General features: G+C 42.4%; 1 protein-coding gene across 3 annotated transcripts in view; it reads left to right on the top strand.

Moving 5' to 3' along the window:
- The first annotated feature begins 62 nt into the window (after nt 1-62).
- atg10 (ATG10 autophagy related 10 homolog (S. cerevisiae)) overlaps nt 63-26,256 on the top strand; it is a 283,355-nt gene continuing 257,161 nt past the window's right edge. Inside the window, exons 1-2 of one of the 3 annotated variants that reach the window (XM_078564566.1) lie at nt 63-326; nt 2,104-2,233. The gene's annotated coding sequence lies outside the window, so the exon portion shown is untranslated. Of the gene's footprint in view, nt 327-2,103; nt 2,234-17,250; nt 17,319-26,256 lie in introns of those variants that run through there. The other 2 variants (XM_078564572.1, XM_078564578.1) reach the window with 2 other exon arrangements.

The raw sequence follows: 26,256 nt of genomic DNA, 5'->3' as shown, positions 1-26,256 counted from the left end.
AGCCGCCCCGGCCGAGGGCCGGCTAAAAAGCAAGGCAAGGGGCTGCGTTTGCACAAGGCGGCGCCGGGCCGGAGGAACGCTGGGTGCCGCACGGCTCGGTGTTTACAAAGTGCGTTTCCCCTGTTGGGCGAATGCAGTTAGAGGGAGTCCTGCACAGACTACAGTAATTCCCCTGCAAGGGCGACTTGAAACCGGCTGCGCTGAATAGCATTTACTCTTCCCGCTGCCTCCCGCCGCTGCAGCGATACATACCCCGGAAGTTTAGCCCTTCATTGCTCGCGAAACTTTCTCCACACTGCCTGTTTTTTTAAAAAAAAATCTTTTGGGTATGTTGCTGCATCTTGTGTGTGTGACTCCATCACTTACTCTTTCTTTATATATATATATATATATATGTGTATATGTATACATAAAAAAAGAGCACCATTGATTCTTTAGTGGGGGGTTGGGGAAACCGAGTGAACAATGAGATGCGAACCTGCTGTTTCAAACTGCTCCATGCCCCATTTTTCCTAAAAAAAAATAACTTGTCACCGCGAGTTAGAATTGCTCCATATATTATTTTTATTTTAAAAAAAGACATAATATTGGAGATGCTTTCGGGAGGGGCGTGTATCTGGTGTGGTTGTAAATAATTAGCTCACCAGAGATTCTCTCTGATGGGTGGTTCCATGTTTTTTTAAAAAAAAAGCTGCCTAAATCAAGGATGTGTTGCAGTGTGCACTTGGGTGATGTTAAATTATCCCGGGTTAATTGCTGTAGGTTACAAACGCAATGTCTTTCGTTGCTGAAAGTCATGAACAGAATGACTCGATTTTGCCCCATCTCTTGTCTCTTTCCTGTTTAGCACTGCATTTACCATTAAGGGTTGTACTGTCCTGGTTCATTCCTGCAATACAATATGGCTTAACCATTCTTGATAAATAGTACTTTTGTACAGAATTCTAGCTTTTGTGCTTCAAATCACTCACTGAAATTTGATGTTTATTAAGGTGAAGTGTAAAATGTTCTACCTACCACCACCCCTGCCCCCCCACCCCCACCATGTATGTTTGTACATCCTCACTTGTGAAGTGAGGGGTGTGATAGAATTGGCCCTTGTAATTTTTTTTATCCTATTACTTATACTTGAAGGAATGCATTTCTCACACTTTTTGGGAGGAGGAATATTTATTACTGGCAAATGGCAAAGAATGCTAATGATGCAAATATTTGATGTATAAACGTTACTGTTATTTGTAAGGGAATGTATATGCGGTCTCGCAGGAAATCAAAGATACTTATTGTTGTGAGTGCATGCTGGTAAAACAGTTCTTTGCTTGGGGTGCCTTTTTAAAACAGAGTTACTTGCTCGGACCACTCAGGTTTAGAAATAAATGCATTTGGATTGTGGGTGAAAAGTATATGATGGCTCATTCATTATGTATTTTTCTGCTCTTCATGAGGGCCATGAATGCACAAAGCTCCTATAGCTGGGATAGTAGGTTGTCCCAATTATATAATTTTTTGTAACAGTTGGTAGTATTCTGTAATTGGTTAACAAAAGATGTGCTTGCAACTGAAGTGGTGAAGAAATGCAGGCACCATTAGCCATTGCCGAGCTTTTCTTCATAGTTGATAATGAAAGCCCCAAAAGCTAAAGTGATCCTGTCATGTCTCCATTATGACTGTCTATTTTCAGGTTGACGTGGCCCTACAACTTTAGCATATTTGGTGGTCATTTGGGAAATTTGAATTCAAATGTCAGTTGCATCTAAAAAAATGTTTTTCTCTGCTTCACAAAGTAGAGTAGTTTGCATCTGGCAGGATTTGGAGGAGCAAACTAATTGTTTGGAGAGTTGTTCTCTTGTGCATCATTCAGGTGGACCTCAAAGACACTTGATCAAACAATTGCTTAGACTGTATTGATTAGGTTTTCCCAACCTCCAAACTGCATAGAATATTGTGGATTGAAAAAAGGGGGAGGCAATGGGAAACTGACCAGCAATAAAATACCTGTACATCTAAATCATAGGAACAAAGTAGTCAAGATTGTAATTTCTATCCTATTGGTTGAGATGTTTTTGAGAATGTAATTTTATTATCTCTAATATTTTCTACTAGATGAATTTGCATGCTCAAACTGCAAAGCCGTGCGGTTACCAGGAGGCTGTTGGCGCATTAATTTAAGAGTGACATGGCAATACTCTGTTCTGTATAGACCTGTTGCAGATCCTGGCTGCCAGTGTTTAAGGTAAAATTTGGTGATCGGGATACTTTGGTAGCCCAGCTATTGTTGAAGCTTTTCAGTGGACATGAATATAATGATTTGTGGTGAAATATCTGAATCTGAGTGAAATCTTTTTGGTTAATGTATTTTGGTATATGTAGTTTTTGTTTTCTCTTTGTAAATCAGTGTCTTTTGGTGGGATATGGTTCCATAAGCACTTGCTGCTTTGGATACTTTATTGGAATGGGTTTTTAACACGAATGAGTTAAGCAAGTGAATTGTAGCAATATACCTTTCACACCCTTAGAATGCCTCAAAGTGCTTCACAACGAATGAATTATTCTTAGAAATATGGTCACTGTTAATGTAGGCAGATGTAGCAGTCAGCAGTAAGGCCCCACAAAGATCAATGAGATTGACTAGTTGAGTTTTTTTGATGCAGGTTTAGGGATTAATATTGCCTAAGACCCTGGGAGAATTCCCAAACCTTAGTTGAATAGTAGTAGGGGATCTTTTACAACCAACTGAACAAGCAGATTGGTTTAAATTCTTAACCAAAACATGGCATCTTCCCTGCACTTAAAAGTCTCAACTTGGACTTTGTGCAGGGGTCCTAGAGCAGGGCTTAAACCCATTCCCTTCTGACACAGGGAACTGCTATCAACAGAGCCAAGCTGACACCCTAATCCAAAATGATTTAATTTTAAAAAGAACCTTGAAAATTTTGCTTCAAAGCCTAATTAACCATTTAATAAGTTGCCAATATAAACTAAAAAATATTCTCATGCCCAGGTTAAGTAATACATTGTTAACTTTAACATTTCAATTTAGGGAGTCCTCTATATGAGCCATTTCCCTTGTGAACAATTCATCTTGTTGATAGAACACATTTGTCAACACCAGCACAAGTATGCATGTGTATGTTGTAATGTCACCAATGCATTCCTGACTTTTACTGAGGTCAACCTACCTATGGCTAGAATTAAAGTGATGGCAAGTGGTGCTGGCAGTGGCAACAGCTATTTAGCTCTGTCTATGATTGTGCTGTACGGAGACAAGCAGAGGAACCTCTCCTGGGGAGGGTTTGGCGGCACTGGCACCATATTATTCACATTAGTAAGGCTGATGGTGTGATTCTCATGGGAGACAGTGCTGCAAGGTAGATGGCATATAATATCTGATTTGCTTGAATGAAGAGCTAAAGCTCTCCAAATGTGACCATTATGAAGTCTAAAAGAGGGATTTCTAAGTTCTAGTATCTGCTGCAATCCTCAAAAGGTGGATTTCAGTATCCAGCTGTACCATTCAGTCTTCTACTTATGTTTTGTAAAAGGTGACCAAGTGATTGAGAATATTTGTGGTGAGATCTTTGACGGCACTCTCTCAATTAGCAGAACTTTTTTCGGTTTTGGTTATGTAAAGATTAATTTTTTAAGCATCGCGGATTATTTGAACAGGAAATACTGTTGTATATGGAGCAAGCAATGTATTTACAGCTTCGTATGTTTGCATTCCTCAATCTCCCTTTTTTAAAACTGAATTACAAAGGAATAAAGCATGATGTTTTTAAAAGTACGGGGTCCTTTATGAAAGGTTCAAAACCTATTTTAATTCTATACCCTATCAACGTTAGGATGAATGAAGTTTTTTTCAATATTCCAGTTTCTTGAATGCTATGTTCCAATCTTCTATCTCTAGTAGGTTGATTTCTCTCTTTCTATGATCCCAGTCTTTTGAAGAATTTTGGTTCATTCCCAATTGTTTATTAATTGGTTTTCTGGAATAATTTTTTGATTTTTCCCCCTCTCCTGGCTAGTCTTTATTCCTCTGTGTGCATATCTTCCTGCCTCCACTCCTTTGCCTCTTTATTAGATACAGTTGGAAATCTGGGCTCTGTGGCAGAGAAACAGATAAAATCATGTTGTTACTGGAATTTTGTTTAAAAGCATTGGTGTCAAAACAAAGCAAAAAATTCTCTTTACCATTGGCAACCTGAAAAACAAAGTTATTTCCAGTTTTTGCAAAACATCAGTGCATTTATCCATGTACCTCCAATTTTCAGTTTCTCATCTTGCTGTTGCTTAAAATTTTCTGTCCTGCAGCTTTTTGCTGTGCCTACTTTAATGCCTGCAACACAGGTTTTTTTTTTAACAATGCCTATAGATCTCCAGTGAGCAACAATACAATTGATTTATGTGGATTGATCTCTCACTGCGGTTGGTCATGAGTTAGCCTGTTTCATTGATAGTGGACCAGGAGTAGAGGTTTAGGCCTCAGGTCCTCCAAATTGTTTTGTTTGCTCCTCAGACAGTTATCAAATATGTTCTACACATTGGGTATGAACTAGGCTGGACTGTGGAGGTCAGAGGTTTGGGCTGATCTCGTGCAGTCTTTTATTTATTCATTTACAGGATGTGGGCATTGCTGGCTAGGCCAGCATTTATTGCCCATCCCTAATTGCCTTTCAGAAGGTGGTTGTGAGCTGCCTTCTTGAACTGCTGTAGTCCGCCTGGTGTAGGCACACCAGTCCACATGGATTGCAGCTCGCCACCAACTTTTCAAGGGCAACTAGGGATGGGCAATAAGCGCTGGCCTAGCCAGCGAAGCCCACATCCCGTGAATTAATAAAAGAAAACAGGGTCGGAGTTCCAGGATTTTGACCCAGCCACAGTGAAGGAACGGCGATATATTTCCAAGTCAGGACGCTGAATGCCTTAGAGGGGAACTTGCAGGTGGTAGTGTTCCCATGTATCTGCTACCCTTGGCTTGGAGGGGAACTCCCATGTGTCTGCCGCCCTTGTCCTTCTAGGTGGTACAAGTCGTGGGTTTGGAAGGTGTTGTCTAAGGAGCCTTGGTGAGTTCCTGCAGTTCTTGTACTGCTGCTACTGTGTGTCGGTGGTGGAGGAAGTGAATGTTTGTGGAAAGGGTGCCAAGGAGTGCGAGTGGAAGAGAGTAAACCCTAGATCTGTCCTATTGTTGAGCTCCAGTGGGATGAATCAGGGTAAACAAGAAGGAAGGGGTATTATTTGAAAAGGAAAATGAGCTGAAAGGTTATGTGAATTTTTAATTTTTTTAATGTATTTATTATGAGATTCATTTTTAGCAGTGTAAAAGGTTTGGTGGTGAGGAACATATGGCAAATAGTATTTTTGATCTGGGGAATTTGATTATGCCCAGTTTTCAATAGACCAATAATGATGCTTGATAAACAGCTCTAGAAGTCTTATCTGAGGATTAAATAATTTATATGTAATGTCTAATTAAAACAAATGAAGTATACTGCACTAAATCATAATATTATGTCAATCACACACTCTGTACCCTGTGATGCCCACTGGTTGTGGGCAGACTTGAGCATACCAGTTAACACGCATGGTTCCTTTCCATGGCCAACTGGGCACAGACAGGACTACTGAAGAAACAGGCAACCAGCACCAATCATTGTGGGGCCTGAGAGAAGCCGGTTATGTAGCTAATTTGTAGAATTTGTTGGAAGGATCTTTCTCTCTCTGTGTCTCCCTGCAATCTTTTTATAGCAGCCATAGAAACTTATAGCAAATCACTTGTGTTGTAAAGTTTTTTGGTGTCTCACCAAGAGGTCTGGAGGCGTGTAGAATTGCACATAAACTGTTTATTGTTAACACACATGTACACATCTCCAAGGTATAGCACCTAGACAGAGCTATCTTCATTCTGACTTCTCTCAGACACACTCTACACAACTCTGTCTCCTGTCATGTGTGTCTCTACATCACACTGTAGGTGGTACTGTTCTCCTGCCCCATATTAGCCCTTGATATGCCAAACACCCTTATACTACACACCCCCAAAGACAACATATTTACAATACAATTTTTCTTTACCCACCCTGCTACAACCCCATCTGCTTCCTCCCCCGCCCCCTGACTTTATAAATTCAAACGGGCTGTAGGCTCGACAATTCTTCCAGATCTCACTCTGGCTAGGGGAGTGTTAGGCCTAGTTGCTTTGGGCAAGCTTTGTTGGCTTGGAGTTGAAATCATAATACTCTGTTTCCAGTATTTGGGTGTCGCCATCTGATTTGCTTTTTGCGCTCCTTCGTGTTGAATTTCTCTTCATCAACCACCCGCCTTGCAGTCGGATACCATTTGCTTATCCCATTCCTTCTGGAGGGGATGTGTGCTCTGTTCATTCATAGACTTAAGGATAATATCGAAGTGAAAGAAAAACATACAATGTGGCAAAGATTAGTGGTAAGCCAGAGGATTGGGAAAATTTTAAAAACCAACAGAAGATGACCAAAAAAAAAATAAAGAGGGAGGAAATAAACTTTGAGGGTAAACTAGCAAGTAATATAAAAATGAACAGTAAGAGCTTCTTTAAATATATAAAAAGGAAGAGAGAGGCTAGAGTCAATATAGGCCCCTTAGAGAATGAGGCTGGGGAAATAATAATGGGGAACCAGGAAATGGCAGAGGAGTTGGATAAGTACTTTGCATCAGTCTTCACAATAGAAGACTATAGCATACCAAAAATACTAAATAATCATGGAGCAAAAGCGGGGGGAGGAAATAAATACAATAACTATCACTGGAGAAAAAGTACTAGGGAAACTTAATGGGGCTAAAGGACGATAAGTTATCTGGACCTGATGGGTTGCATCCTGGAATATTAAAGGAAGTAGCTGCAGAGATAGTGGATGCACTGGTAGTAATCTTCCAAGAGGCCTGAGATTCTGGAAAAGTCCCAGAGCTATGGAAAACTGCCAATTAAATTATTCAAAAAGAGAGAGAAACAAAGAGCAGGTAACTATAGGCCAGTTAGCATAACATCTGTCATTGGGAAAATGTTGGAGTCTATTATAAAGGATGTAATAGCAGAGCATTTAGAAATGCATAATATAATCAAAGAGTCTACAGAGGAATATAGACAGGTTAAGTGAGTGGGCAAAAACGTGGCAGATGGAATATGTGGGAAAGTGTGAGGTTTTCACTTTTCCAGGAAGAATAGAGGAGCTGAATATTATTTAAACAGAGAAAGACTGCAGAAAGCTGCAGCACAGAGGGATTTGGCGGTCCTCGTGCATGAATCCCAAAAAGCTAACATACAAGTTCAGCAGATAATAGGTAAGGCAAATGGAATATTGGCCTTTATTTCAAAGAGAATGGAGTATAAAAATAGGGAAGTTTTGCTAAAACTATACAAGGCACTAGTTAGACCACACCTAGAATACTGTGAACAGTTTTGGTCTCTTTATCTAAGGAAAGATATACTGGCATCGGAGGCAGTCCAGAGAAGGTTCACTCGGCTGATCCTGGGTATGGAGGGATTTTCTTACAAGGAGAGGTTGAGTAGGTCGGGCCTGTACTCATTGGAGTTTAGAAGAATGAGAGGTGACCTTATTGAAACATATAAGATTCTTAGGGGGCTTGACAGGGTAGATGCTGAGAGGTTGTTTCCCCTTCTGGGAGAGTCTAGGACCAGAGGTCATCATCTCAGAGTAAGGGAGTGCCCATTTAAAACAGAGATGAGGAAGAATTTCTTCTCTCAGGAGGGTAGTCAATCTGTGGAATTCATTACTGCAGAAGGCTGTAGAGGCTGGGTCATTAAAGTTGAGATTCAAGGTTGAGATAGACAGATTTTTAATCAGTAAGGGAATCAAGGGTTATGCGGAAAAGGCAGGAAAGTGGAGTTGAGGATTATTAGATCAGCCATGGTCTCATTGAATGGCAGAGCAGACTCGATGGGCCAAATGGCCTACTTATGCTCCTCCGTCTTATGGTCTTATGGCCTAGAGTGGACTTGGAGTTTTTTCCATGGGGTCTGCCCCTGTTCTCCCTAGAAGTTGACTTTTAAAAATGGAACCTTCATTTCCACTTGTTTCGCAATTTCACCAAAATATTTGTTTACTCTCTTATTTTCCAATTCTTTTTCAAGCTTCTAAATCTTTTCATTCAGCTCAGCAACTACTCTGGTGAGTTCAGTTGTTTTTGTTTCAGAGTTATCTGCGGAACTCTTAGACTCCGAAAGGAATTAAATGCCCAAGCTTGTTAAGCTTGTATTCCATCGCCACTGACTGCTCCTTAGACTTGTTCAATTCACTCATTAGATCCTGAACCTGTTTCTTAGCATTTTCTTTTATTTGGTTTTAAAGTCTGAATTTGCTCTTGTATGCTGTGCATCTCACCTTTTCGTATGTGAAAGTTGGCACTCTACGCTGAACAGTTTCTCCTTAGCAGAGCCTAATTCCCCTCTGCTATTCCTGAAGCTCACATTTTTAATTTTACTTCTGCTAGTTATTTCTGAGACTCTTCACGCTCCATTATGAGAACTTCTATTTTCTCTTGCAGCTGTTCACCTTTTTCTTCACCGTCTAGGCTCTTGATTTTCATTTCAGCCATTTCATTTTTCAACAACTCAACGGTTCTCAGTAAGTTTGAGGCGACCAGTGCTTTTCCTTCTAGTTCCTTGATCTTCATCATCAGGTTTACATCTTACGATCTTATTTCTGTCTTTTCTTTCTCCACCTGCAGCAGAGCTTTGTCCTTCATTTTGGTTTCGTTGTTGGCCAGGCCTGTCTCAAGCAAAGTTTTAATTTTGTTTCTGTTCTGTAATTGTGCTACTCATGGTTTCATTATCTGCTCGCAGCTTGGAAAGCTCTATGGCTTTTCCTTTCAATACTTCCTCTTTTCCTTTCAGGTGATTATTCAACCTATCAATTTTCACCTCTTTCAATTGGGTTTGCTGCAAAAGCAGTAGAGAATTCATTTTCTGTCTGTCGAATTGGAGCTGCTAGTTTTCTACTTTTTGTTGCCCCTGTACATAGGGATTCTTTATCTTTCCCTTCTCAGTCTGCAGTTTTACACTTTGCAGTTTGATCTCTGCATACTTCCTCACACCCTCATCCTTTTCACGCATAGCATTAACAATCATGTTTTTCATTCCTTCATATATATCTTTGGAAATGTACTTCCAAGTTTTCTTCCAAATATCCAACTGTTCTCTTCAGCTCTACAGTGTCTTTCTTATACCTCTTGGTTTCCTCCTAGGATATTGAACATTGTTGAGTCTTCTCTGCCAGCTGGTCCTTCAGTTCTTTTGGAGTGACATTAAATTCATTTTGCTTCTCTTTGTAATCTTGAGGAACAAGCTTTGACCTGAGGGATCCGTGTAGCATCTGATGGTCCTTCAATAAGTTTTCCTTTACTTTGCAAAGCTCAATTGCTTCGACTTGTGTTTTCTTGTAATTCAAGAGTCTTTGATATTTTTCTGCTGTTCATCCATTCTGTTGTTCAAGGCAGCCTTCATTTCTTCATGCTGCTGAAGGGTTACGTACTCCTTTAGCATTTGATCTTGAAGGATGATTAACTGTTCTTTTAACTGTTAATTTTCTTGTTGATCTCTTGCCAACTCATACCACACTTCAGTGCATTGCTTTGTTGCTACTGATAGTTCCAGTGCAGTTTTTTTGAAGTAGTGTTCAACATCTATTTTAACTTCATCTTTTTCCAGAGGCAAATGTCGATTCTTCAAATAGTTTTTCAAGGTGGCAGGTTCTTTGAGTATATTTTCTGCCTGCTGTTGTGCCTGGCTGTACTTCTGCTTGAGTTCTTCCAACTCTACTTTGATACTAACATTTTCCTGTGAAGTAGCTTTCATTTTCTTTTTGCAGGCTTTGTTGCTCTTCAGTTACCTCACATAACTTTCCTTCATTCACAGCCATCTGCTTGCTCTGCACTGCCGCCTGCTGCTGCAGTTTGGGTACTGTGTCAGCATTTTCAAAAAGCTCAATTTTTAAGCCTTCCGGCTGCTTCTCAGCCTTCTCTTTCCTCTGCACTAAACTCGTTGCCGTGCACTTCATTGTGCAGACATGGTCTGTGACCATTTTGTGTTTTGCTAGGGTATTGTCTTCCTCACCCTGGGGTCTCCTAGCCCTCTTGGTGCTTTATTGGGGGTGTTCTATACCTTTTTTTAAGGTCAGCACCCTCCATAACATGGAGTTTAAAATACTTGTCGAATGTGGTTGAGGATTCATCTATACCTTGTCTTACCTTGTAGGCAATTTCACCAAATAGATACAAGAATGCATTAACTTGCACTTTCTCTGATTTCCTACTTAATCCTGATTTAGCCCTGTAATCTAAATTTTTTCCTCTCTATGACACCCAATTTTGGGCCTGGTTTGGCCTTTGCATGAGCTCAAATTACCCTGGTAGTTTTGGTTTACTATTCATGGCTGCTTTTCATAACAGAGGGGTACTGCTTTAAATTTTTCTTTTTCAAGATGGCGCAGCAGTGACCATTTTTTTTCTCCATTTCCCACTTGCTGGTTCAGGCGATTTAGTTGCAACCTCGGAGCTCTCTTTAAAACTTTGCAATTCTGCAGGAAACCTTTTAAATTAACAGTTCTGGCCAGCGATTTGCTTCTGAGCTTGGGAAATCAATTTGAAGGTGGTTCTTTTGTTTTGCTCTGCCTTCTGTTTAAATTTTTTTTCATTCGTTCAAGCTCGACTGCCACGTGATATGGTGCTGAACCCAAACCTGGTTGCAGCATTCTTCCAGCTGCACACGTTAAACAATCAGTATGCTCTGCCTGATTACTGCCGTGATTATTTTTGAAAGGTTAGTTCACCCTTTTAGTGAATTTTGCTTACTTTTTTTGTGGTCTGGCTAGGCCCTTTGACTCTCCATTCGATCAGATTTGGCAGTGGACCTCCACGTGCACTGGTGGAATCTTTCTTCTGCCCTTTAGCCTCCATGCCTGTATTGGAGTATTTTTAGGTGACCTCCAGCTGTCTCTTCAATTTAGGTGCAATTCGCTCATGTCAGGCTGCAGTTTCTTTACGTTTCCTGTCTTGGGATTTTGGGGTGCTTCACTTGCTGCCACCATGCTGTAAGGTTGTTTTGTGTCTCACTAAGAGGCCTGGAGGCTTGTGTGGTTGAATATAAACGATTTATTGTTAACACACAACTATATGCATGTCTCCAAGGTATAGCCCTGCCTAGGTTTCCCCTCATCTTAGTCCTAAATGGTCTGCCCTGTATCCTGAGATTGTGACCCCTTGTTCTAGACCCCCCTCCTCCCAGCCAGAGGAAACATCATCCCTGCATCCAGTCTGTCCGGCCCTGTCAGAATTTTATATGTTTCAATGAGATCTCTCATTCTTCTAAACTCCAGTGAATACCGGCCTAGTTGGCCCAATCTCTCCTCATAGACAATCCTGCCATCCCAGGAATCAGTATTTATCTAATTCTCTTTTAAGTGTTACCATTGAATCTGCTTCCACCATCCTTTCAGGCAGTGCATTGTAGATCACCTTAAATCTGTGATGTGGTCCTTTACATTGAATTGACTTCACCAATTGCCATAGGCAGCCCTGAAGATTTTTCATAGTTGTTTTGAAGGTGATGTTTTTTCCCAAATGTTAATTTCTCTGGAGCCCAATGGTTGTACACCTAAATTATAAACAATATTTTTGAAAATGACATCCTAGCTTGGCTACTTCAAGCTTTCTATTCTTTCCTCCTTGCGGAAGTGCAACCATAACAGTAGCAACCCAGTGTTCTAGATTAAGAACCAAAAAAGGCTGGAAAAGCTCAGCAGGTCAAGCAGCATCTGTGAAGAGAAATAGGGTTAATGTTTCAGGTCAATGTCCTTTCATCAGAACTGAAGAGAGGTAGGAGTGTAAGAGGTTTTTAAACCGGTGGAAGGGGGTTGGGGGCAGGAAGAACAAAGGAGAAGGTCTGTGATCGGGTGGAGGCCAAGGGAGATTAAATAACAAAAGAGTTCATGATGCAACAGCCAAAGAGAGTGGTAATGGATATAGTAAAGAAACAAAGGTTGTGTCCAAATGAGGCATTCAGATGTTTTTTTATGTCATACTGTATCGCCTCATTTAAACACAACCTTTATTTCTTTATCCATTACCACAATCATTTGTTATTTAACCTCCCCTGGCCTCCACTTTATCACAGAGCTTCTTCTTTGTTCTTCTTGCCCCCAAGCTCCCCCCACCCCGGCTTTCTTGAGCTCTGATGAAAGGTCTTTGGCCTGAAATGTTTCTTTGTTTCTCTCCACAGATGCTGCCTGACCTGCTGAGCTTTTCCAGCTTTTTTATTGTTATTTTGGATTTCCAGCATCTGCAATATTTTACTTTTGTATCAGTGTTTTAGATTCTCTGGTGAACAGGATGAGGAGATACTGAAACTATGTGAAAGTGCCAGTAAAATCCTAGGATCAGGGGGTTCAAAAAAAAAATTTGGCCCTTAAAAGGGAGAGTTACTCATTCCACTTAATCTGTCAGGATGCCTTTTACTGTTGAAAGAATTCACATGCTCTCATGTGAGAGTAGGAAATGTTTAAACTGCTAATAGAGAAACCTTTTTACTGGTAGCTCACATCTACCTCGTAGCAATGGTACTTTACACAAAGGGAAATTGGGTTAGCAGTAATTGGGGCCACTTGTAGACCAATGGTTTGCAACAGGTGCTCAGGAAATGAATTGATGGATTATTTAATGTGTTTTGAGTAGAGGTGCAGGTACGTTTCAATAGGTAGTTCACCCATAAAGTTATACAACAAGCAAATGTCATATTTTGCAGGTTCCCTTAGGTTTTAGACTGGTTGCCATTCTCATGAAAGGTCACAGACCTGGAAGATTAACTCTGTTTCTGTCTCCATAGATACTGCCAAACTTGCTGAGTATTCCTAGCATTTTCTGTATTTATATAGTGCCTTTAACATCATAAAAAAGTGCCAGAGTGCTTCACAGGAGCATTATAAAGCAACATTTGACACTGAGCCATATATGTTGTCGTGAAGGTGGATGGCCAAAAGCTTGGTCAAACTGGTAGGTTTTAAGGAGTGCCTTAAAGGAGGAAAGAGGGTTGAAGAGGTTTAGGGAGGGAATTCCAGAGCTTAGAGCCTAGGCGGCTGAAGACATGGCCAACAATGGTGGAGCAATTAAAATGAGTGATGCTCAGGAGGCCAGAATTATGAGTGCAGATATCTCTGAGGATTGTGGGGCTGGAGAAAATGACAGAAATATGCAGGGCTAAGGCCATAATTTGAGGACCGAGACTTTCAAATGAGGATGAGAATCTTAACACGGAGGCATTGCTTGACCAGGAGCCAATGTAGATCAGTGAGCACAAGTTTGAAGGGTGAACAGGACTTGGCAGCAGCTTTGAGAGAGTAGAACATGAGGTGCTGATTAGTAGTGCCTTAGAAAAATTGCTGTAAGCGAGTCCTTTCCATCGTTTTGTATTCCTCCACCCACCTCCTTTTCACAAAATGCTTCTAGTTGCAGCTGTCTTGCAACTATAAAATGTCCTCAATATAATATTGCTTCAATAATGCTGCTTCTCAGAATTGAGGAACCGAAGAAAAAAATGCAGTGTGATTGGCTTTCACTGTTTCAGGAGTTAAGGTAAATTTAAATACTTAGCTGGAGCAGGTATTTGTTTTTAGAAAGTTTCTCTAACTTTAAAACCATCCAATTTCCTTATCTTTAAACAATAACCATTATGTTTTATAATTGTATAATTAGGAAAGAAAAATTCTGCTGAATGACACTTATTCAGAGTTGGACAACCACAACTCGTTTTGTAGCACAATAAGTAGAATATTCTTCCACTTCAGGAGGAATTTTCAGCTCAGCATCTTAGCTGAAAAGTTTCTCAGGCCATTACACGTGTCCCACAAAGTAATAACTGGAAAAGCTTTTCCCTTGACTTTGACATAAATCAGCCCAAGACCAACATACTCTAAAAAATTCATTAACCTTTGTGGGATCCTCCTCCTCCTTCAGATACCACACTCTAAGAGGGCATGGGTAACCATGGACTTCCATGGGATTGGCCCATGATTATGCTAGGCAAAGTACTACAGTGGTTTGCCGTTGCCTTCTGCAGTATGGCTGACCAGGAAACTCTCCACTTACTGCCTGTCATTATGTGTGTTGGAAGGATTGGCAGGCTGTAATCAACTTATTTGGTCATATTATGAATGCACCTTCCATGGCCATCAAATCCTGAAGTGGGACTTGAGCCCTGAGCTTCTGGTCCAGATGCAGGGCCGCTACCACTGCGCCACAAGACCTCCCTCAACCTTATGGAATAGAATGCCCAAATGCAAGGACTTGAGCTCAGAGTTTTCAGAATCTAGATGGCATATAAAGAACTGGCCTCCTATGTGACTGTGACAAAGGTAAGCTTTTCCATCTCATCCTGATGATTTGTCTGCAGCCTGTGACATGGTTGGCCACACTATCCTCCTCTCATGTCTCTCCAGTGTCCAACTGGATGGGTCTGCTCTCATGTGGTTCCATTCTTATCAATCTAATCGTAGTCAGAGTATCACTTGCAATGGCTTCTCTTCATGCTCCTGCACCATTATCTCTGGTATTCCCCAAGGATCTGTCCTTGGCCCCCTCCTATTTCTTAACTACATGCTGACCCTTGATGACATTGTCCAAAAACACAGTATTGGTTTACACATGTGTGCTGACAGCACCCAGTTCTGCCTCATCACCACCTCTCTCAATTCCTTCACTCTTGCTAAATTATTGGACTGCCTATCCGGCATCCAGTACTGGATGAGGAGAAATTTCCTACAATTTAATATTGGGAAGATAGAAGGCATCGATTTCAGTCCCTGCTCAAAACTCTAATCCCTAGCTACCAACTCCATCCCTCTCCCTGGCAACATTGAATGAAATCAGTCTGTTTGCAACTAAGTGTCACATTTGATGAGCTTCTGACCATAGCTGTGGCATCACTATGACCACTATTTCCACCTCTGCAATATCACTCACTTTTGTCCCTGTCTCAGCTCATCTGTTGCTGAAATCCTCATTCATATCTTTCTTACCCCTAGACTTGACTATTCCAACGCACTCCTGGGTGGTCTCCCACATTCTACCCTCTGTAAACCTGTCTTCCAAAACTCTGTGTCCTTGTCTTAGCTCACACCAAGTCCCATTCCCTTATCATCCCATGCTTGCTGACCTACATTGGCTTCAACAAAATTTTGATTTTAAAATTCTCATCCTTGTTTTCAAATCACCTCATAGCTTTGCCCCTCCATAATTCTATAATCTCCTCCAGTCCTACAACCCTCTGATACATCTACGCTCCTCTAATTCTGACCTCTTGAGCATATCTGGCTTTAATCGCTCCACCAGTGGTGGTTGTGCCTTCAGCTGTCTAAGCGATAAGTTTTGGAATATCCTCCCCTCACCTCTCCACCACTTTACCTTGCTTTCCTCCTTTTAAGAAGCTCTTTAACCAAACTCTTGGTCAAAGGGGTTTCTTTTATCTGACCTAATATCTCCTTGTGTGGCTCCGTGTCATAGTTTGTTTTATAATGCTCCTGTGAATCGCTTTGGGATGTTTTATTACATTTTAGATGTCCTAGAAATATACGTTGTTGTTGACTATCTGGCCTTCAAATATTTTCAGGCTCTGCTTCAGGGTTGACCAGTGTGTTAAAGGGCTGGCAATCACGGTGATATGTTAAATGTGTATTTTTGAAAGCACTGGTATATTCATTTTTAATTCTGGTCTGATCTTGCAGTGACTTGGCAAACATCCCTCCCTCAGCCAGTATCAAAAACATATTAACCTATTGTTCATCTCATTGTAAAGTGGTTATTTAGTGGCCATTTGCCTATTTAGAAGTACAACTGTGTTTTAGCAAGAATGGGGAGTTGACTTATTAGGGCAAAGATAATTCATAACTTGAAGTATTTATTTTAAATTTGGCTTGAAAATTTGAAAACAAACTAGTTGAGACTACTTAGTGCCACTTGGCAAAGTTCAAATAACATTCCTAATTATCATGAAACATTGGCCCAAAATATTCTATTTGAAAAATAAGCTTCACTACCACTTAGTACAACAGTGGGAAATTAATGCTGGACGTGTATAGTGATAGTGTACATGTACATAGAGCACAAAGTAAAACCAAACTTGAAATAATTAATTTTCTATCTAACCTCATAGTCTCATTTCCCCTGGAGACCTTCTCTCAACACCTCCAAACTCATAGTTCCAACCCCTAACTGCCCATTTCTACCTCCTCCCCGAGATCCAAAAACAGGATAGCCCTGGTAGACCCATCGCTTTGGCCTGTTCTTGTTCTACAGAATTCATTTCTTCCTATCTTGACTTTTCTCATCCAATCTTTCCCACCCACTCTTCTGATATCCTCCACCACTTGAACAGTTTCCAGCTTCCTTTTCATTCTGCACCTCCATGCCCCACCCGGATGGTCTGAGAGCTCCCAGTCCCCATCCACATTATCCTCCTCTGCCTGACTAAACTTTCTGTCACACTGATCAACTCCTCTTTCAAATCCCCTCACTTCTTCCAAATAAAATGTGCTGTGTATGGGTCCCAGCTATGCCTGCCTTTTTGGGAACATGTGGAACCTTGTTCTAATTTTGCTCAGACCACCTCCTGCACCTCTTTTTCTGGAACATTGATGTCTATACTGGCTCTGTTTCCTGCTCTAGCCTGGAACTGGAACATTTTGTCAACTTTGCTTCCAATTTCTACACTTCCCTCGCTTTCACATGATCTACCTCTAACTCTTCCCTTCTGTGACTTGTCTGTCTTCTTTTTCTGGGGATAGGCTATCAACCAATATTCAGCATAAGCCCACTGATGAAGTTCCGTACCTGCGCTTCTGATGTGCCTTCCTTTTCCTCAACTGAAGACTCCAGCCTTTTGCCCCCCTGCCCCCCTCCCAATGGTGTGGTTGACAGGGCACTTCTGCTCTCGCCTCTTTCCCCATCCCCCCCCAGAACAAACAAAAGGATTCCCATTCACCTTCAGCCCCACCAGCCTCCACATTCAACGTATAATCCTATGCCATTTCCACCACCTCCAGCGTGATACTACCAGCAAGCACATCTCACCGTTCCATTTTAGGATTCTGAAGAGACTGTTGTCTCCACACACTTGCCAACTCCTCAATCATCCCAAAGTCCCCAAAATGTTAACCTGTTTCTCTCTCCTTTCCCACAGCATGTTGTCATTCAAGTGCAGGGGATGCAACACCTGCCCATTTTCTTTCTCCCTTCTCACCATCCTGGGCACAAACCCTACTTCCAGGTGAAACATCGATGTACTTATACTTCTTTCAATTTAGTATACTGTATTTGCTGTTCACAATGTGGTCTCCTCTACATTAGAGAGACTAAGTGCAGACTGGGCGGTCACTTCGCAAAATGTCTTTGTTCAGTCCACAAGTGTGACCCTGAGCTTCCAGTTGCCAGTCATTTTAATTCTCCAGTCCACTTCCACTCTGACCTTTCTATCTTCAGCCTCCTACACTGTCCCAATTAAGCTTAACTTAACATAATCTAGAAGTACAGCACCTCATGTTTCGATTAGGCACTTTAGAGCCTTCTGGCTGCAACACTGAAGTCAACAATTTCAGATTATAACCTCTGCCTTCATTTTGTTTTTTGTTTTTTATTTTTTATTTGGTTTTGTTTTGGATGGCAACTGATTTCTAACACCTTTTTGTTTCTTTACTTATTCCATTTTGCCTTGCATCGTCTCTTTTGTCATCTAACCTTTCCTGTTTTCCACCCTATCACAGACCTACCCTTTTGTTCTTTCCTCCTCTCTTCCCTTCCCCTACAATGTTACATCCTAATTTTTAAAAATTCTGATGAAAGATCAACCTGAAACATGGGGCGGAATTTAATCCAGGCCGGCGAGAGTCCTGCATCACCTTTTGGGGAAGGTCCACTGTATTAAGCGCCAGTCAGGCACTTAAGTGGCCAGTGGCAGGCGTTCCCCAGGATTAAAGACCCTGGGAAGTGGAAATCCTCAGAACTGCCAACCAATTGGAGCCCATCAGTTCCTCATTGCCATCAACATCACCAGGGGAAGGGTGCTAGCTACCAGCAGTGCACCCACCAGAGGCCCACAATCAGCAAGGGAGCCAGACCACAGATGAGTGAGGGCAAGATTGGGGTCATGGGGGAGGGTGTTGGGAAAGGGCAGGGGGTGTTATTCTCAGTTCCCATGCCCCCCCCCCTTCCCAGTGCTGGCTCCCTCAATCAGGCAATGAGTACCTGACAACAAGGGACCCCTCAGGAGTCCGCAATTGCTTTGTGGGCTTCCCGTGTGGAGACTGTCCTGCCTGCCGCTAGTTGAATACCAGCACTGTAAAGATGAGGCTCTTAAGTTGACATTTATTGCTCGCTTAAGGGCCGCAATTGGGTTTGGGGCAGGAAGGCTGTCCACGAGTCTTCCCGCCCGAGACTTAATCGGGGTGGAGGCAGGAATGTGGAGGGGTCCTCACCCGGCACCCTCTAGTGGATTAAATACCTCCACCACCTGCAAACTCACCTTGGAGGAAGGCATCAAGTTCTACCCATGATCTCTGTCCTCAGATGCTGCAAGACCTACTGAGTATTTGCAGCATTTTATTTTTTTTAATTTAAAGTAAGTAAATTAGACAAAATTTGGCTCAAAATTAATAATAATTTTCTTTTCTTGATAAAACATAGAATTCTCTGCCACAACCTTTCATTGAATCTCTGCAAATTCTTTCAATAAGGAATTAGCTGGTTGCTTGAAGAAGAGGAACATTAAAGGGTTTGTGGAGAGAGAGTTAACTAGATGGCTCATGAGGAGAAAAATGCCAACCTAGATGTGATGGGCTAAATGGTCTGTTTCTTTGCTGCAACATTCTATGATTCCAGATGAGGTAAAATTGTCAGTGGAGTCACCTTGGATTGTTCTTGCACAGCACCTAATGGCTATTTGTAGCGTGAAATTGGCAGAGGACAAAGGGCAGGTCACCTGTCCATCTTCATTCTGGAGGAAATGAAGAAAACATCGCCATTTTAAAAGTGAACCAACAAAATATTGTAGTAAAACTATTGGATGCTTTTAAAGCATGTACCATATTTTCCCATTTTAATATATAAATTTAATTTAAAAATTGTGCTAGCAATTCTGTTGTGATTTCTCTTGGTTCTTATTTTTTTTTTTAAATTGATAAATAATGAGTGATATTGCACAAAAACCTTCTTTTCTGTACCCCCCCTGCACCCCCCCCCCTCCCAAAACTTATAAATAACTTAGCTAAATTACTTTTGTTACGACTGGATGAGGAGGAGTGAGCTGGCTCCCCTGCTATTCAGCCCCCTCGGTTGGTCGCAACAAAAGTTTAAAAAATGATTTTCCCTGTAAATGCCTCTTCCAGTCCAAATATATTTATTCGTTAATAAGGAGTCAATCAACCCACGCTTTCTTGAGTCAGCAAAAGAGTAAGTTTATTAGTTAGTAAACCGAGAAAAAATAATAAAGGTGTGATGACAAACACACACCCGTGCGCGCGCGCACACACACACGCACACACAAACACGTGCGCAAAGATATCAGAAGAAAATTAGAGTCCAATAAAAGTTAAAATGATATACGATTAAGTTCTTTGATTGTCTTTGAAATGCAGATTGTTGAATGTTGCGGCCATTTGAAATTAGGTAGAATTGACATGGTTGAGGTCTGCATTTTGTTGAAACCACTCTTTTAGCTTCAGAGAAAGAGAGAGAGAAAGATCTTTACTGCTCTCTTTCAGCAGTGTTTTTAGATGGTTGTGATGTTTCTTTCTCTTCCTCCTCCTCCTTCTTCTGATTCTGCTTGGCAGAACCAGTTTTTAAAACTCCTGTCTGTATATTCCCAGAAAGGAATTTGATTAGCTGATTGCAGTCATTATTGCAGACCAAGTAATTCATTTTTTTGATCTCTTCATCTCTGAAACTTTAAACACATTTCAGGATAGAATCACCAGGAGATGGGGTTATTTCATCCTCCATAGTGGGATTTGAATATCTGATGAGTATCTGTCTGGTTAGCAGTTCTCCCTATATTGAAAGAACTACAAAGTCCAGCACTTTGCATTTTTAATGCCTTCCTTTCAAGAGAGTCCCTGTTTAAAGTGGACCTTGACCTCACCCCCCCACCCCCCCCCCCCAACCGCCGCCCCCTCCCACCCCACAACCCGAGGTGTGAAATTCCATGTAACAGGTCTGCAGTACAATTCATATAGAGAATTCATCTAGAGAAGTGGTCAACTTACAGAATCAGACACGAGATGACTCATGGCAGCCACTTTTTAATCAGTGCCATTTCTTGCATTTTTGTTTAAATAGGTCTTATTTAAACAGTTCAATATGTCTGTGGTTAGTTGGTGAAGTTGTAGATAGATCTCACTCTCAGTCTCAGCTTCCCATCGTTTCTCCAATAATAAACTACCCTGGCAGTTCTTTGCACACTCTATATATCGCTAAAATTACATATTCATCACATGGTTCAGACAGAGCTATATAACTTGTTGCATTACAGGACCCTGATCCAAGTTAACTCCAACATCATAAGGCCAGGTCAAAGACTCTGGCTGATCCTCCTCCTCATGCTATTACCTTCAGTTCCTGGTCCAGAAGATGGTAAGAAGGATGAATAACAGACCCAGCGCATATTAACAGAAAGGGAAAAGAATACATATGGACATATGAGTCAGGAGCAGGGGTAGGCCGCTTGGCCTTTTGAGTCTGCTCCACCATTCAATAAGACCATGGCTGATCTGATTGTAACCTTAACTTCACATTCCCACTTTCACCCCCTTGCTTACAGTAACAGAGAAACAAGGAAATTAACAGTAAAAAGGGTGAAGAAAAACACCAAGAGTGAGTGCAAAAGGCTTATTTACAAAGAGGAAAACAGCATGAGAACACAGGAGCCATGCAGATATGGGATTGCTGAGAGCAGCTCTTTGTGTCTAATAGCCCTTCCTGTCTTATTTGAAACTAGTCATGTACATTTTTAAATACTTTTTAAAATTAAAGTACTCTGAAAAGCACACTTCAAGTAATGGTAACAAAAATATTAATGAACAATTATTAGTTCCTTTACAGGTGATTACACTTATTGGACAATTCTGGGTAGTTGATCTGAGTTGGTGGGTCACAATTTTGCCTTTACACCAACAGCAATATAACTAACACAGCTCCTACATTTTTCTAAGCATTTTCTAAATTGCTGCCATTAAGGAAAAAAACTTCTGGACTCTTTGCTCACAGAAATGTTTTTCTTTATGCTCGTGGTGTGTTTCTGACTAGGATTGGTGTTGGCCCATTCATCTGAGAGATTAGCATGTGCTCTAGCCACCAGCCATCTGATTTTTGCTGCCTTTTTAATGGCCCTGAGTCCAGCTTTCAATATTGTTTTCTTTCAGAGAGGAGAGTGGGGATGAGGTAAGGTTTGGAAAATAGTTCAAGTTAGCTGGAGGTTATTGATTAAGGAGTGATTTCAGGAGAGGTTGGTTACTACATTACCAACCCTTTGGCATCAGGTGGCCAGGAGAAGTTATGTTATTTTTCATTAAGTAAAAGAGCTGGACTGGTTCCAGGACAGGTAGGTTAAGAGGTGCAGCTGAGTTGAACATTCCTGAGAATGTGGGTCAGGCAAAGAGATGGAGTAGACCTGAACCTTGCAAAGGAAGGTAGATGAGATTTGTTTCGGGTAGGGCAGAGAGGCTTAGCAGATCAGGACCTAACTGTGTAAGGGGGTGGGAGGGGGGCGATGTGGGTTTAAATGAAAGAATTATTAAACAGCATGCTATGTTTTCTTGTGGTGAGCTGGCTGATCCATAGTGTTGTATAGTTGGAATGGACCCACACCAGGGACAGAATTTAATGCCCTCCCATGTGGTGAGTTTGGAGGGAGAGCATTTAATCAGGCAGGAGGGTGGTTGGTGGGGTCCCTGCTGCCTTCCCACCTCCATCTTGATTAAGTTTGTAGCGGGAAGACCCGTGGATGGCCTTTCTGCCCTGCATCAATGAAAGACTTTAAGTGGGCAATTAATGCCAGCAGCGGGCGGGAGTCTCGGCATGTGGGGAGCACAACAAGCAATCCCGTGTAGGGTTGCATGAAGGCTCCCAGGAGGAGCCCTTTTGTTCAAAGTTATTCAGTGCACGGTCAAGAGACCTGGTATTAGGAATGGCCATGGTGGGGGTGCGGGGTGGAGGGGGGGGTGGTGTGCGGGGTGGAGGGGGGGGTGGTGTGCGGGCTGGAAGGGGGGGGGTTGGTGTGTGCGGGGTGGAGGGGGGGGTTGGTGTGTGCGGGGTGGAGGGGGGGGTTGGTGTGTGCGGGGTGGAGGGGGGGGTTGGTGTGCGGGGTGGAGGGGGGGGGGGTGGTGTGCGAGGTGGAGGGGGGGGGGTGGTGTGCGGGGTGGAGGGGGGGGGTGGCGTGCGGGGTGGATGGGGGGGCTGGCGTGCGGGGTGGAGGGGGGGGTGGCGTGCGGGGTGGAGGGGGGGGTGGCGTGCGGGGTGGAGGGGGGGGTTGGTGTGCGGGGTGGAGGGGGGGGTTGGTGTGCGGGGTGGAGGGGGGGCGTTGGTGTGCGGGGTGGAGGGGGGGCGGTGGTGTGCGGGGTGGATGGGTGGATGGGGGGCGCGGTGTGCGGGGTAGATGGGGGGGGCTGGTGTGCTGGGTGGATGGGGGGGGTGGCGTGCTGGGTGGATGGGGGGGGTGGCGTGCGGGGTGGAGGGGGGGGGTGGCGTGCGGGGTGGAGGGGGGGGTGGCGTGCGGGGTGGGGGGGGTGGCGTGCGGGGTGGGGGGGGGGTGGCGTGCGGGGTGGAGGGGGGGACGTGCGGGGTGGAGGGGGGTGGCGTGCGGGGTGGAGGGGGGTGGCGTGCGGGGTGGAGGGGGGTGGCGTGCGGGGTGGAGGGGGGGGCGTGCGGGTTGAAGGGGGGTGTGTGTGCGGGGTGGAGGGGGGGGTGCGGGGTGCGGGGTCGAGGGGGGGTTGCGGGGTGCCTGCTCAGAGCCAATCCTCTACCCTTGCTGCTGCCCCCCACCCCTGCTATCACTCCCTTGTGGCCTCGGATCCAGCAATGATCCTAGGCCTTGGGCGGATGTCGTCTCAACAGTAGCCACCGCCTCCCTGGTGGGGTTGTCATTCAATAGACCTGCCAGCAGAACTTCCACCCTCAGCGTCCTCCATCCTGAGCCCTTGGGAAGGCACGCTGCTGAGTGGCACTTAATATGACTGGCCTTCCCGAAAAGAGTCAGTGCTCTCCAGCCAGCAGGCGAGAACACCATCGCCTCCTTTAAATACCTCTCTGTGATTTAGTGTGTGATAGTAAGCGATCAGCATGGATTAATACTTGCACCTCCATGATGTTATCCACTAAACATGATCATTAAGCAATGTTTCATGTTAATTAAAAATCTTCCAGCTGCAATAGTTTATTTGTAATATTTTGAATCATGAACATATAAAGGGTACTAAAAGTGCAATATAATTTCATTGAAAGTTCCAGTTTGTCACAATAGAAGGCACAGAAAAACAAAGGGTCAGAATCAACAAGTTTTGGTACATTGTTGTATCATGTCGAGAAAGCTTTTAATTCATTATCAACTTTAAAAACTGTACTGAAGATTTAACATGAACTACAGGATAAGACCCTACAGAGCTCTGATGATAATTTGCATGTTAACCTGTCTTTCCTTTGGTGTGATGCTCACATACTTGATATGAATTTCCAACCTTTTCTGTTTTTTATTCAAGTCTTTGGCCTGTTGTCATATTCTGTTATCTGAAAGATACATTGCTTAATTTAAAAAAAAAGTGAAATTTAAAAATTGTGTCAACAGTAGTTAGCATCTTGATTAGAGAGTTTTGAGGCAAAAGTGTAAAGTGTTATAGAATATAAAGTGTTATAGACATCTGATTGAGACAGAACCAAAATCAGTAAAAAATCAGTGCCCTGATTGGGAAGCTGTTATTTTAAAATCTTTGAATCTTTCCCAGTTGTATCTGTGTACATGGCTCACACTTTATTCAGCTGTGACATTATTTTTATTGGGTTTCTCCAATTGAGTTTAGGTTAATATGTGAATAAGAATTGCTAATTAAAATCTAACACACACTCTAGTCAATTGGAAGTGACTATTTCCCCAAAAACCTACCACCCCACCTCCCCCCACCCCTCTTCACCCTGCCTTAGTCTCTAATAATTTGATAATTTAAAAAAATACATTGTCTTGGTAGGGGTCTGAATTGACTTGGAAGCCCACTGGACCATCACCAGACATTTGTCACGTTTTGCTACATGTTTACAGCAGGATTGGTGTCTAGTACCTATGGAGCACTTATCTGGCTGTTACCAAGGAAAATGTGAGAAAGCTTCCTATCAACTCCCTTAAAATAATCTCTTTGGGTTAAGTTAAGCAAAGTACAATAATTTAATATTTAATAAGTTAAACCAGTTTCAGTATAATAACACACAAATTGTATCCATGAACTTGAGATGATTACTAATTTTCACTCTTCATTGTATTGCAATGCCAGGATTCAGTATGGATCAACAAACTACAGCTCAGTATGTTAGAACAAACCTGGTTTTGTAATATATATTGTGCTAACTTCACTTCCTGAAGAATTGGCCTGTCTCTAAATGCAATCTAGTTAGCAGTTACAGCATTTAAATCTATTGCACTAGTTTTTTTCATCATGTTTCATTGTACAGGAAGTACTTATAAACATTTGAAATTATGTGCCTTTTGCCAGTTTTACCATCTTGTAATATCCTCAAGTTCTAGGATAATTTATGAGTAGAATCTTGGGCCAGCTGATGGTACTAATGGATGTCTTAGTTGAAAGGTACTAAAATGTTTTTGATTTGATGCTCACCAAACCTTGCTTAAATCAAAAGATCCCAAATTTTCAGAAAATTATTCCTTGCAGGCATATTTATCAGTGTGTGCTAGATATTTAAACTGATAACTGTTTCCACAATTTAAGGCCTGTATTATACAGCTGCTGTGGAAGAGTGACATATAGTTAATGTGTTTTTTTATAATACTAAGTTCATTAAACTTACAACATAGAAAGAAACAGACTATTTGGCCCGTGGTGACGTTTGCCATCCACATGGGTGAACAGTTCAAATTACATTTACTTATGCCGCTCCTTTTCCTTCATCCACCTATCAAATTTAATCTTGAACAGTGGCATAATGGCCTTTGAAGTTAATACCATAGCCTAAGAACTCCCTGCGTAAGGATGTTTTTTCTGTCCTCCTGATAAACATCCTGTCCTCTAGTTCTAGAATGCTTACTAGATCTTGTATCTGTGGTACCTCACTGAGCCCCTATAACTGCTGGAAACAGTCTGGCTTGGATTTTTGTTCCCAAGGCAGAGTGTGCAGAGTTGGGAAATCTCCCGGCTCACCCCACTTCCCTTAGGAAATGTTTCTCCAAATGGTGGGTCCTTCGTTCCGGGGTGTGGGTGGTGCAGGATGGAGAAGATCCCATTAGCCACTCCCTGGTCACAGATTGGAGGCAGCCATTGGGGCTGCTGAGTGTCAGGGCAGGCTGGTTAAAAGGTCCACCTCAGTTCTCTTGGACTTTGTCTCAGTTGTTTTCTAAGACATTAGGCCCTGTAAGCCTCACTCCTTGCATCTGCTCATCCCTCCACCACTTCACATGCCTATACATGCCAAGTCATGCCAACCTATGGCCTTTTCTAGCCCACATGCCAACTTAGTCCCAACTCATGCCAACCCTTACATGTTTCATGCCAACTCGCCCAATATCTATAACGGGCAGACCTCAGGAGCCATGCTGAGATGAAATAAGATAAAATTCTAAATATCTATTATAGGCTTCACTCTCTAAAAAAAAAACACACTCATTCATGAAAGCCCGTTCAATATATTTAAATAGGCTCAAGTGCTTAATCCCTTATAAAAACAAACACTTATATTCATAAACCCACAAAAAGACAACTAATCCTTTAATAACCTCTTTGAGCCATGAAATCAAACCGTGAACTTGCAGCCCCCAGCTCCCCTACAGTTATAATGAAAGGTTCTGGAAAGCAGTCAAGCATTAATAATGTTGTAATGATAGCATTTATTAAAGATGAGATTTCAGAATACTTGGAAGTGCATGGTAAAATCGGGCAAAGTCAGCACGGTTTCATCAAGGGGAGGTCATGCCTGACAAATCTGTTAGAATTCTTTGAGGAGGTAATGAGTAGG

This window comes from Cetorhinus maximus, chromosome 2, assembly GCF_964194155.1.
Source record: "Cetorhinus maximus chromosome 2, sCetMax3.hap1.1, whole genome shotgun sequence".
Classification (NCBI taxonomy): domain Eukaryota; kingdom Metazoa; phylum Chordata; class Chondrichthyes; order Lamniformes; family Cetorhinidae; genus Cetorhinus; species Cetorhinus maximus.
The sequence above is the reverse complement of the archived record's forward strand: the minus strand, read 5'-3'. Positions and strand labels throughout refer to the sequence as shown.